Source organism: Balaenoptera musculus, chromosome 6, assembly GCF_009873245.2.
Source record: "Balaenoptera musculus isolate JJ_BM4_2016_0621 chromosome 6, mBalMus1.pri.v3, whole genome shotgun sequence".
In the NCBI taxonomy this organism is placed as follows: Eukaryota; Metazoa; Chordata; class Mammalia; order Artiodactyla; family Balaenopteridae; genus Balaenoptera; species Balaenoptera musculus.
Window position 1 is genome coordinate 65,944,394 of NC_045790.1, and position 12,479 is coordinate 65,956,872.

At 40.8% G+C, this 12,479-nt stretch overlaps 1 protein-coding gene and 1 long non-coding RNA gene across 3 annotated transcripts in view; one reads left to right on the top strand and one right to left on the bottom strand.

The window, feature by feature from the left end:
- PIP5K1B (phosphatidylinositol-4-phosphate 5-kinase type 1 beta) overlaps positions 1-12,479 on the top strand; it is a 341,484-nt gene that overhangs the window by 324,959 nt on the left and 4,046 nt on the right. The gene's annotated exons all lie outside the window — the stretch shown is intronic.
- The window catches only part of LOC118897172, a 124,589-nt gene that overhangs the window by 1,886 nt on the left and 110,224 nt on the right, over positions 1-12,479 (bottom strand). Inside the window, exon 2 of the long non-coding RNA XR_005020358.1 lies at positions 138-192. This is a non-coding gene — a long non-coding RNA (uncharacterized LOC118897172). The remainder of the gene's footprint in view (positions 1-137; positions 193-12,479) is intronic.

Sequence of the window (12,479 nt, forward strand, 5' to 3'; positions counted from 1 at the left end):
TGATTTGCATCTTCTCCATCGTCGTAGGAAGCCAGTGTTGGCTAGGCTCCTGAGCCTTCAGAAAACAAAAAACAAATTCAAAAGGAACCAGATTAGGAACAAATGAGAATTTTAGGGAAAGCAAGTTTAAGTCACACCTGTGGACCTTGTGAGCCGGGCTGTCCTCCATCATGCCATTCGCTCTCCTGGGACCTGAGGAGGAATGAGAAAATTGGGTAGAAGGGAGGATGCATAAGTACTGTCCACTTAGTAAAACATAAGGCCTTCCCAAGTGTGATGGATGGTATGAGGATGACTAGGGAGTGGAGATGAGGGCCTGGCTTCCCTTTGGTTTGTCTTTGCCTGTGCTCCTAGGGCTGCCGTGACAAAGTACCCCAGGCTGGGAGGCTTAAACAACAGAAATTTGTCTCCCAGTCTGGAGGCCAGAAATCTGAGGTCAAGGTGTTGGCGGGGCCCTGGTACCTCTGAAGGCTCTAGGAGAGGCTCCTTCCTTGCTTCTTCCAACCTCTGGTGGTCCACGTGGCCCTCAGCATTGTTTGACTTGCAACGCTCTAATCCCTGCCCCAGTTCACACTACCTCCCTGTGACTCTGTGTGTCCTCTCTTCTTGTGAGAACACCAGTCACTGGATTTAGCGCCCACTGTAATCCAGGATGAACTCACCTTAACTATTTACATCTGCAAAGACCATATTTCTGAATAAGATCGCATTTCAAAGGTTCCAGGTGTACGTGAATTTTCAGGGGACACTATTCAACTACACCACCTTACCGAGGACATGTGAAAGGGCACACATGCTCTTTACCACGCTTGGCCCCGTTTTTTCATTCACTTCCCGTCTCCCTGGCTTAGTCACTGTGAGGTTGGGTAGATGTTTCCAAATTATTGTGGATTCCTCGCAAAAAGGTGTCAGGTAAACGAATGTATTAACAGATACAGTCACCTGTTGGGGACATATTGTGTATTAGAAATAAAATCCCTGAGGGTGGACCAGGGCAATGGTATTTTTAAAAGCTCCCCACACATACAGGGCTGAGACCCAGTCAGCTTGTTGAGAGGGTCCTGCAGCTCTGAGCATCCTATAATTCTTCTGTGCTAGATGTAAGGGAAACCTGTATCACTTCCCTAAGAGCCCTCCGAAGATGGCTGGCCAGCTAGCTTTGCTTTACATCAGAGGAAAAATGAACTTGATTCTAAGGTGAACCTTTAATCACGTTCAAGTTTATGAACTGGGCTTGGGACTGCGTTCCTGCAGCAGACCCTACTGCCACCTAGTGGTAGGAAGGCGCCTCTGACCAACCAGGATAAGGAGCTATTGAGGTCCTTGAATTGAACGCTATTAAGTGCGAGTGTGAGGCTCAGAGGGCTGTCTCCACTCCGTGTACTTTAGGGTAGCCTCCCACTGCTGTGCACGCACGTTTGGCAGGGGCACATCCTTCAAACGGCAAAGGCAGCTCCCTCAACCTTCCAAGTTGAACTAGAGGCTGCAATTATAATCAGGCACAGAAATGAAGGTGCTAATCTTCCCTAGGATCCCATCGTGCCCTTCTCATCCATTAAGGCCAGTTCCACTTGAGCCTCTTTGAAAAGGCCCTATGGCAGTTTGGGGATTCAACACAGAAAATGCTTCTTTCTACTGCTTAGGCAGCAACTTTAACGAAGTATCAAAAAATATGGAGTGAAAAAAACCTTTTCTTCACTTTCGATCTTTGACAGGTTTCCCCTTACAGCCACTCCACCCCCAGGTAACTGTAGCTTTGGCGGTAGCCCCCAGTGGAGGATAAGATTAAGTACAAAAAAATTCAAATATGGATCCTTATTTTTTTAAAAAAACTGTCTAAATCCCAGTAATGGCTACTGTATTTGTTTCCTAGGGCTGCCATTACAAAATATCACAAACTGGGTGGCATAAACAACAGAAGTGTATTGTCTCACAGTTCTGGAAGCTAGAAGTCCAATATCAAGGTGTTGGCAGGGTTGATTCCTTCTGAGGGCTATAAGGGAAGGATCTGTTTCTGGCTTCCCTCCTTGGCTTGTTGATGGCCATCTTCTCCCTGTGTCTTCCTTCTGTGTGTCTGTCTCTGTGTCCAAATTTCCCCTTTTTATAAGCATACCAGTCATATGGAATCAGAGCCAACCCTAAGGACCTTATTTTAACTTCCTTACTTCTGTAAAGACTGTATCTCCTAATAAGATCACATTCTGAAGTACTAGGGGTTAGAGCTTCAACATAATGAATGCGGGGGTCAGGGGCGGGGCGGGGGGAGGCACAATTCAATCCATGCCGGCTACTGTGTGTTTTTGTAAAGAAAAATGGTACCAAGAAAAGTGCTGAGAGGGGCGTCTTGATAGGGGTGCAGCTTCTGGTTCCTACACTCTAGGCTGTGGCTGGGGGCCTCTGGCATCTCACCCTTTCCTTCTACACAGGGAGAGAGAAGCCAGTGGCCTCATCCCAAGGCAGTGCTCCTTTTCGAATGAAACCAGTACCATAGTCCTCTCCCTATACTATCCAGAGTGAGTTCGGTTGCAGCCCCAGGGCTACATGATATATTAGATAATAAGGTAACCATTTGGATTTACGATTAGCAGAAGTCACTCCCATGCGGGAAAGTCCACTGTAGAATTGTCAGCCCACATAAATCACTGATTTCCTCCGGCTTCTCTTAGGTCTTTGGAAAACAAATTAATCAGGCAGGGAACTGTATTAAAATACTGCTGCTGCACTAACAAACAAACAGTTTTGAAATGAGAGGCCATAATCCTAAATACATCCCACGAGGCATCTGAAATCAGTGCCAGTTTTTTCTTGGGTCTGTTCTCCTCTTATCAGTAATCTATCTGCTGGTTGGTGTGGAACGCTTTGATAGGGCAGTTGAAGGTTGGCAGGAGGCCTGGTACTCCATGTGCTGTCAACACCTCAGAATTCAACAAACATTCTACCAGATAGGCACAACTTGGTAGTTTTCATCCAAATTGTACATACCCTTCAAGGTTGTTCCAAGTCCCACCTTCTGCCTCAAGGCTTCTTAATTAAGGCCCTGTAGTCTCTGGTTCTTGGGAAAGAATAATTTCACCACTGATCAGAATCTAAATATTTTTTTAAGTGCAAAGGTAGGAAATTTAGACCTAAGCTTCCTTCCAGCTATAAAAGCCCATAGCGGTATGATTGGACTCCATATATAGACTGTGTCCTGATTTCTGTAGCACTAGTGTATGTATTTGTTCACCTCCTTAAAAAAAATGGTGAGCTTTTGGACACCAGCAACTGTTGTTCAAAGAGAAATCCCCCATTCCAATCTATTTCCAAGTGATTGTGCCTTGTGAAGCACCCCCAATATGAGGTAGATATGAATGTGATAAAAAGTAAATATAGAGCCTTATGTTAAAAAAAAAAATTTCCAGAGAACATGGTGGTTGCTTGGTGTTTGAATCATCTCTGGTGAGCCCAGAGATGGAGGGGACTCCAGACCCAAGGGGATGATTAGGGTGGGGCGTTGTGAAGCCTTTACATGTGTTTGTGGTGATGCTGTGAGTTTAGACGAAAATGAGGGGAGTGAGGCAGGATGAGCTGGTGTGCTCTCATGGCAACAGATAGAACGTTGGCCAAAAGAACAATATGAACTGGAAAGGAAAACAGTGGGGCTGGGGAAAACGGGCTCAGTATAGGAAAAGGAAATAAGGGACTTGCCACCTACGATAGCCTGGAGAGAAATCAATATTTTCCTCAAGGGTATTTTGGCAAAGAATTTCAACTTGAAATCAAAATGAGGCTGCCCTTGGACACCAGACAGGAAAAGATCCTGCTTCTGTGGGACCCTGGAGCTGAACTCTGAGGCAGTTGTAGTTTAAAAAGAACATTGCCCCTTAGGGTCAGGAGCTCATGGAACAAGGATACCCCAGGGACTCTTTAGTGTGGTCATCTTAGCCAGTCTGACTGTCCTGAAGTTCTGCTTTGTTTCAGCTCTGCCCTTAAATCCCCTCACAGCACATTCCAGATCTTATGAAATTCTATTGGCTAAATATGTCTTTTAAACAGTAGGTTGAGGGTATATATGTGTGTGTATCTTTCAGGGAAAAGGTTGAAAAAAAGGGAGGGTTGGAAATGAGCCTAGAAATGAGACCTTGGAAGAGAAACTTCTCGTCTTTGATGCCCTCTGCACATGGATCTAAAAAGTCAACTTAGACCCTCCAACTTAGCCCATCTTGAAGTGATCTATACTTTGGGGGTCCCCCGGGGCAATCTGGCTCCCAAAAAGTGCAGTCCACCCTCCCAAAGGGCTTTGTGGTTAGCAAACTGCTTTTGCTTTGCTATGTTCCCTTATTTCTCTGTGTCTGTGTTTTAAATAATTTTATTGAAAAGGCTTAGCAGTCTTTGACCACATGTGTACATTACTGTGTAGTTTCAATCACAGAATTAAGTACTTGAGTTTAAGTGGAAATAAAAATACGAGCCTCTCACACACCCACACACACACATGTGTGGATAAACAATGCTAAGGATTAAGGCCACAGAAATACCTAAAACCTCTACTCCTTTCATGCCAACTGTTATCACACCTTTACCTTCAGGTCTCAGAATTTAAAATATATCATGCATTCTCAAAGCATCACATGCTTAGGAAGAAACACTGGCATCTGTGTGGATGTATGATTGCATGCAGTCAGACTGGCTAAGATGACCACACTAAATAGTCCCTGGGGTATCCTTGTTCCATGAGCTCCTGACCCTCAGGGGCAATGTTCTTTTTAAACACAGCAGTTATTAGGCATAGAGGGAACTTACCTCAACATAATAAAGGCCATATATGACAAACCCACAGCCAACATCGTTCTCAATGGTGAAAAACGGAAACCATTTCCTCTAAGATCACGAACAAGACAAGGTTGCCCACTCTCACCACTATTATTAAACATAGTTTTGGAAGTTTTAGCCACAGCAATCAGAGAAGAAAAAGAAATAAAAGGAATCCAAATCAGAAAAGAAGAAGTAAAGCTGTCACTGTTTGCAGACGACATGATAGATACTATACATAGAGAATCCTAAAGATGCTACCAGAAAACTACTAGAGCTAATCAATGGATTTGGTAAAGTAGTTATACTCCAATAAAGATGTTAAAATAAATAAATAAATAAAAATAAACACAGCAGTTCAGTTGGTGATAGAGCTGAAATGTTCTGTCATCCCTTACCTGAGATATGGCTAGGTTCTCTCGCCAAAGCACCAGTTCCCATTTCTGTTTCTAAATCCATCAGGTCAGGAGAGGGTTGAGTCTCAGCACCTCAGAAGAAGTTGCTGGTGTTCAGGGCACTAATACCTGAAGAACCCATCTTCATGTTGGGGAGCTGGAGGGGATTCTACATGCACCATATTTTGAAGAATAAACTCAAGCTATGAGCTTCTTCCCAGGGTAGACAGATAGCTGACACTTTGTCTCTTCACTGATGGCTAATATAGGACTTGTGGATTATAATTTGAAGAAAGGAAAATTATTGCACACTTAATACTAAATAATGGATAATAAAATTGCCTTCTGGAGCCAGCTCACTGTGGCCAAGTTTACAAGCAGGGAGACACTGTGCTTTCAAGTCCCACAGAAGACTTAAAGACCTGTCAGGCCACCTCATTTTATTAGGGTTATAAATGGACACTTTCGGGTAACCAAACATGTCATCCCAGGATTACATTACAACAGGGATATAGAATTGGCAGTTCTCACCCAACTTTGACATTCTTGTAACCCTGGGGGTGAGAGTGAGTGTTTAACGAAGTTTACAGAAACTTCTACAAGACCCTCAGTTTAAAAAAAAAAACAAAAAACGATTCCAATGGGACAAGAGATAAGATGGTGGAGTAGAAGGACTTGAGCTCACCTTCTCTCACAAAACACCAAAATCACAACTAACTGCTGAACACCCATCAACAAAAAAGGACTTGAAGCTACCAAAAAAGATATTCTACACCCAGAGACAAAGAAGAAGCTACAACGAGATGGTGGGAGGGGCACATTCACAACAAAATCAAATCCCATACCAGTGGGTGACCCACAAACTGGAAAATAATCATATCACAGAGGTTCTCCCACAGGAGTGAGAGTTCAGAGCCTCATGGCAGCTTCCCAGACTGGGGTTCTGGCATTGGGAGGAGGAGCCCCCAGAGCATTTGGCTTTGAAGGCCAGCAGGGCTTGAGTGCAGGAGCTCCACAGGACTGGGAGAAACAGACTCCACTCTTGGAAGGCACGCAGAGGTTTCACATGAACTGGGACCCAGGGCAAAGCAGTGACTCCATAAGAGCCTGGGCCAGACCTACCTGTGGGTCTTGGAGGGTCTCCTGGGGATGTGGAGGTCGGCTGTGCTCACTGCAGGGGCAAGGACAATGGTGGTGCATGCCCCAGGGAATACTCATTGGCTTGAGCTCTCCTGGAGGTCGTCATTTTGGCACTGAGACCTGGCCCCACCCAACAGCCAGCAGGCTCCAATGCTGGAATGCCTCAGACCAAACAACAAACAGCATGGGAACACAGCCCCACCCATCAGCAGACAGGCTGCCTAAAGTCATCCCAAGCCAACAGCCACCTGTAAACACACCCCTTGATGTGAACCTGCCCATCAGAGGGACAAGACCCAGCTCCACCCACCAGTGGGCAGGCACCAGTCCCCCCCACCAAGAAGCCTGCACAAGCTCCTGGACCAAATTCACACACCAGGGTGTAGACACCAGAACCAAGAAGAATTACAGTCCTGCAGCCTGAGGAACAGAGACCACAAACACAGAAAGTTAGACAAAATGAGACAGCAGAGAAATATGTGCCAGACGAAGGAACAAGATAAAACCCCAGAAGAAAAACTAAGTGAAGTGGAGATAGGCAATCTACCTGAAAAAGAATTCAGAGTAATGATAGTAAAAAATTATTCAAGATCTCAGAAAAAGATTGGAGGCACAAGCAAAAGCAGTTCTAAGAGGGAAGTTTATAGCTATACAAGCCTACCTAAAGAAACAAGAAAAATCTCAAGTAAACAATCTAACCTTACACCTAAAGAAACTAGAGAAAGAAGAACAAACAAAACCCAAAGTTAGCAGAAGGAAAGAAATCATAAAGATCAGAGCAGAAATAAATGAAATAGAAACAAAGAAAACAATAGCAAAGATCAATAAAACTAAAAGCTGGTTCTTTGAGAAGATAAACAAAATCGATAAGCCATTAGCCAGACTCATCAAGAAAAAGAGGGAGAGGACTCAAATCAATAAAATCAGAAATGAAAAAGGAGAAGTTACAACAGACACTGCAGAAATACAAAGCATCCTAAGAGACTACTACAAGCAACTTTATGCCAATAAAATGGACAACCTGGAAGAAATGGACAAATTCTTAGAAAGGTATAACCTTCCAAGAGTGAACCAGGAAGAAACAGAAAATATGAACAGACCAATCACAAGCAATGAAATTGAAACTGTGATTAAAAATCTTCCAACAAACAAAAGTCCAGGACCAGATGGCTTCACAGGTGAATTCTATCAAACATTTAGAGAAGAGCTAACACCTATCCTTCTCAAACTCTTCCAAAAAATTGCAGAGCAAGGAACACTCCCAAACTCATTCTATGAGGCCACCATCACCCTGATACCAAAACCGGACAAAGACACTACAAAGAAAGAAAATTACAGACCGATATCACTGATGAATATAGATGCAAAAATCCTCAACAAAATACTAGCAAACAGAATCCAACAACACATTAAAAGGATCATACACCAGGATCAAGTGGGATTTATCCCAGGGATGCAAGGATTCTTCAATATATATATTGATTCAAATCAATCAATGTGATACACCATATTAACAAACTGAACAAGAAAAACCATATGATCATCTCAATAGATGCAGAAAAAGCTTTTGACAAAATTCAACACCCATTTATGATAAAAACTCTCCAGAAAGTGGGCATAGAGGGAACCTACCTCAACATAATAAAGGCCATATACGACAAACCCACAGCAAACATCATTCTCAATGGTGAAAAACTGAAAGCATTTCCTCTAAGATCAGGAACGAGACAAGGATGTCCACTCTCACCACTATTATTCAACATAGTTTTGGAAGTCTTAGCCACGGCAATCAGAGAAGAAAAAGAAATAAAAGGAATACAGATTGGAAAAGAAGAAGTAAAACTGTCACTGTTTGCGGATGACATGATATTATACATAGAGAATCCTAAAACTGCCACCAGAAAACTGCTAGAGCTAATTAATGAATATGGTAAAGTTGCAGGATACAAAATTAATGCACAGAAATCTCTTGCATTCCTATACACTAATGATGAAAAATCTGAAAGAGAAATTATGGAAACACTCCCATTTACCATTGCAACAAAAAGAATAAAATACCTAGGAATAAACCTACCTAGGGAGACAAAAGACCTGTATGCAGAAAACTATAAGACACTGATGAAAGAAATTAAAGATGATACCAACAGATGGAGAGATATACCATGTTCTTGGATTGGAAGAATCAACATTGTGAAAATGACTATACTACCCAAAGCAATCTACAGATTCAATGCAATCCCTATCAAATTACCAATGGCATTTTTTACGGAACTAGAACAAATCATCTTAAAATTTGTATGGAGACACAAAAGACCCCGAATAGCCAAAGCAGTCTTGAGGGAAAAAAACGGAGCTGGAGGAATCAGACTCCCTGACTTCAGACTATACTACAAAGCTACAGTACTCAAGACAATATGGTACTGGCACAAAAACAGAAACATAGATCAATGGAACAAGATAGAAAGCCCAGAGATAAACCCACACACCTATGGTCAACTAATCTATGACAAAGGAGGCAAAGATATACAATGGAGAAAAGACAGTCTCTTCAATAAGTGGTGCTGGGAAAACTGGACAGCTACATGTAAAAGAATGAAATTAGAATACTCCCTAACACCATACACAAAAATAAACTCAAAATGGATTCGAGACCTAAATGTAAGACTGGACACTATAAAACTCTTAGAGGAAAACATAGGAAGAACACTCTTTGACATAAATCACAGCAAGATCTTTTTTGATCCACCTCCTAGAGTAATGGAAATAAAAACAAAAATAAACAAATGGGACCTAATGAAACTTCAAAGCTTTTGCACAGCAAAGGAAACCATAAACAAGATGAAAAGGCAACCCTCAGAATGGGAGAAAATATTTGCAAACGAATCAACGGACAAAGGATTAATCTCCAAAATATATAAACAGCTCATTCAGCTCAATATTAAAGAAACAAACACCCCAATCCAAAAATGGGCAGAAGACCTAAATAGACATTTCTCCAAAGAAGACATACAGATGGCCACGAAGCACATGAAAAGATGCTCAACATCACTAATGATTAGAGAAATGCAAATCAAAACTACAATGAGGTATCACCTCACACCAGTTAGAATGGGCATCATCAGAAAATCTACAAACAACAAATGCTGGAGAGGGTGTGGAGAAAAGGGAACCCTCTTGCACTGTTGGTGGGAATGTAAATTGATACAGCCACTATGGAGAACAATATGGAGGTTCCTTAAAAAACTAAAAATAGAATTACCATATGACCCAGCAATCCCACTACTGGGCATATACCCAGAGAAAACCGTAATTCAAAAAGACACATGCACCCGAATGTTCATTGCAGCACTATTTACAATAGCCAGGTCATGGAAGCAACCTAAATGCCCATCAACAGACAAATGGATAAAGAAGTTGTGGTACATATATACAATGGAATATTACTCAGCCATAAAAAGGAACGAAATTGAGTCATTTGTTGAGACGTGGATGGATCTACAGACTGTCATACAGAGTGAAGTAAGTCAGAAAGAGAAAAACAAATATCGTATATTAACGCATGTATGTGGAACCTAGAAAAATGGTACAGATGAGCCAGTTTGCAGGGCAGAGGTTGAGACACAGATGTAGAGAACGGACATATGGACACCAAGGGGGGAAAACTGCGGTGGGGTGGGTATGGTGTTGTGCTGAATTGGGCGATTGGGATTGACATGTATACACTGATGTGTATAAAATTGATGCCTAATAAGAACCTGCAGTATAAAAAAAGAACAAACAAAACAACTAATACTAAACTTTCATTGGGTTATTTGTATGGAAATATGTTAATATAAATGTTTCAGACATTACATGAAATTTCTAAAAATCTTATATGTTCTGGTATAATGTTATAAGTCATAATCCTAGTTATTACCTTAAAATGTATATCTCAGAAATAACTAATTTTCTTGTCAACTGCATTATTATGAACTTTCATCAAATTTTTAACTGTGGTCATTTTTAAGTCTTTTGTCATTTACAGACAGTTCTGGGTGTACTCTGATGCTTTTGCAAATATGTTCCTATAAAAGGGTTTCATCTTCAAGAAATTCATGGAAAAGACTCTGACAAGTACAGGTTTCTGGTAACTGATTGTACTGCTGGACTGAATGAATAAGCATTTTCAGAACTCTAATGAAAAACTGATGAACTCATAAAAGTGCTAACAAAAGATCAAGATGAAAAAAAAAAATTAATTACATGGGACTGAGTGAACTGATGAGGATGAGTATAATTTTTGTGACTTTCTGTCTGAATTAAAAATAAAAAAATCCAACAAGGACTCAGAGGCAAAGAATATACAAATCAATTTTCACTGCAAGGTAAAGGAGCTGTTACAGTGGAGGATTACTGGACTGAATGTCAATATTATGACATAGTATGAGTGTGTTTCATGTTTGGTAATTGCAATCATTGTTGCTTTTGTTGTGGTCATCCATGTACAATGCTTGGTGTCAGTCTATTTATCTCTTGTAAAAATAAAATACAGTGTGTGTGTGTGAAAAAAAAAAAAAAAAGATTGGAGGCACAGACCGAGAGGATACAAGAAATGTTTAAGAAAGAGCTAGAAGTTTAAAGAACAAAACAGATGAAAAATACAATAACTGAAATGAAAAATACACTAGAAGGAATCAATAGCAGAATAAATGAGGCAGAAGAATGAATAAGTGAGCTGGAAGATAGAATGGTGAAAATCACTGCTTCAGAACAGAACAAAGAAAAAAGAATGAAAAGAAATGAGGACAGTCTCAGAGGCCTCTGGGTCAACATTAAATGCACCAACATTTCTCCTTCTGGGACACCTATAATGCAAGAGAGAGAAAGAGGGCCTGAAAAAATATTTGAAGAGATAATAGCCAACAACTTCCGTAACATGGGAAAGGAAACAGCCGCCCAAGTCCAGGAAGCACAAAGAGTCCCATATAGGATAAACCCAAGGAGGAACATGCCAAGACACATATTAATGAAACTGACAAAAAGACAATGAGAAAGTATTAAAACCAACAAGGTAAAAGCAACAAATAATATACGAGGGAATCCCCATAAGGTTATCAGCTGGTTTTTCAGCAGAAGCTCTGCAGGCCAGAAGAGAATGGCATGATATATTTAGAGTGATGAAAGGGAAAAACCTTCAACCAGGAATACTCTACCCACCAAGGCTCTTGTTCAGATTTGACAGAGAAATCAAAAGCTTTACAAGCAAAAGCTAAGAGAATTCAGCACCACCAAACCAGCTTTACAACAAATGCTAAAGGAACGTCTCTAGATGGAAAAGAAAAGGCCATGACTAGAAACAAGAAAATTACAAATGAGAAAGCTCACCAGTAAAGGCAATCATATGGTAAAGGTAGGAAATCATCCACACACAAATATTATATAAAAATCAGCAATCATGAGAAGAGAAGGGTACAAGTGTAGGACATTGGAAATGCATTTGAAAATAAGAGACCAGCAACTGAATACAGTCGTGTGTGTGTGTGTGTGTGTGTGTGTGTGTGTGTGTTTGTGTATAGACTGCTATATCAAAACCTCATGGCAACCACAAACTGAAAATCAACAATAGATACACAAAAAAGAAAAAGGAATCCAAACACAGCACTAAAGTTAGACATCAAATTACAAGAGAGGAGAACAAAAGAGGAAGGGAAGAAAAAGACCTACAAAAACAAATCCAAAACAATTAACAAGATGGCAGTAAGAACATACATATTGATAATTACCTTAAAAGTAAATGGATTAAATGCTCCAACCAAAAGACATAGACTGGCTGAATGGATACAAAAACAAGATCCATATGTATGCTGTCTACAAGAGACCCACCTCAGATCTAGGGACACATATAGACTGAAAGTGAGGGGATGGAAAAAGGTATTCCATGCACATGGAAATCAAAAGAAACCTAGAGTAGCAATACTCATATCAGACAAAAGAGACTTTAAAATAAAGACTATTACAAGAGACAAAGAAGGACACTACATAATGGTCAAGGATCAATCCAAGAAGATATAACAATCGTAAATATATATGCACCCAACATAGAAGCACCTCAATATATAAGGCAAATACTAACAGCCATAAAAGGAGAAATCAGCAGTAACACAATAATAGTGG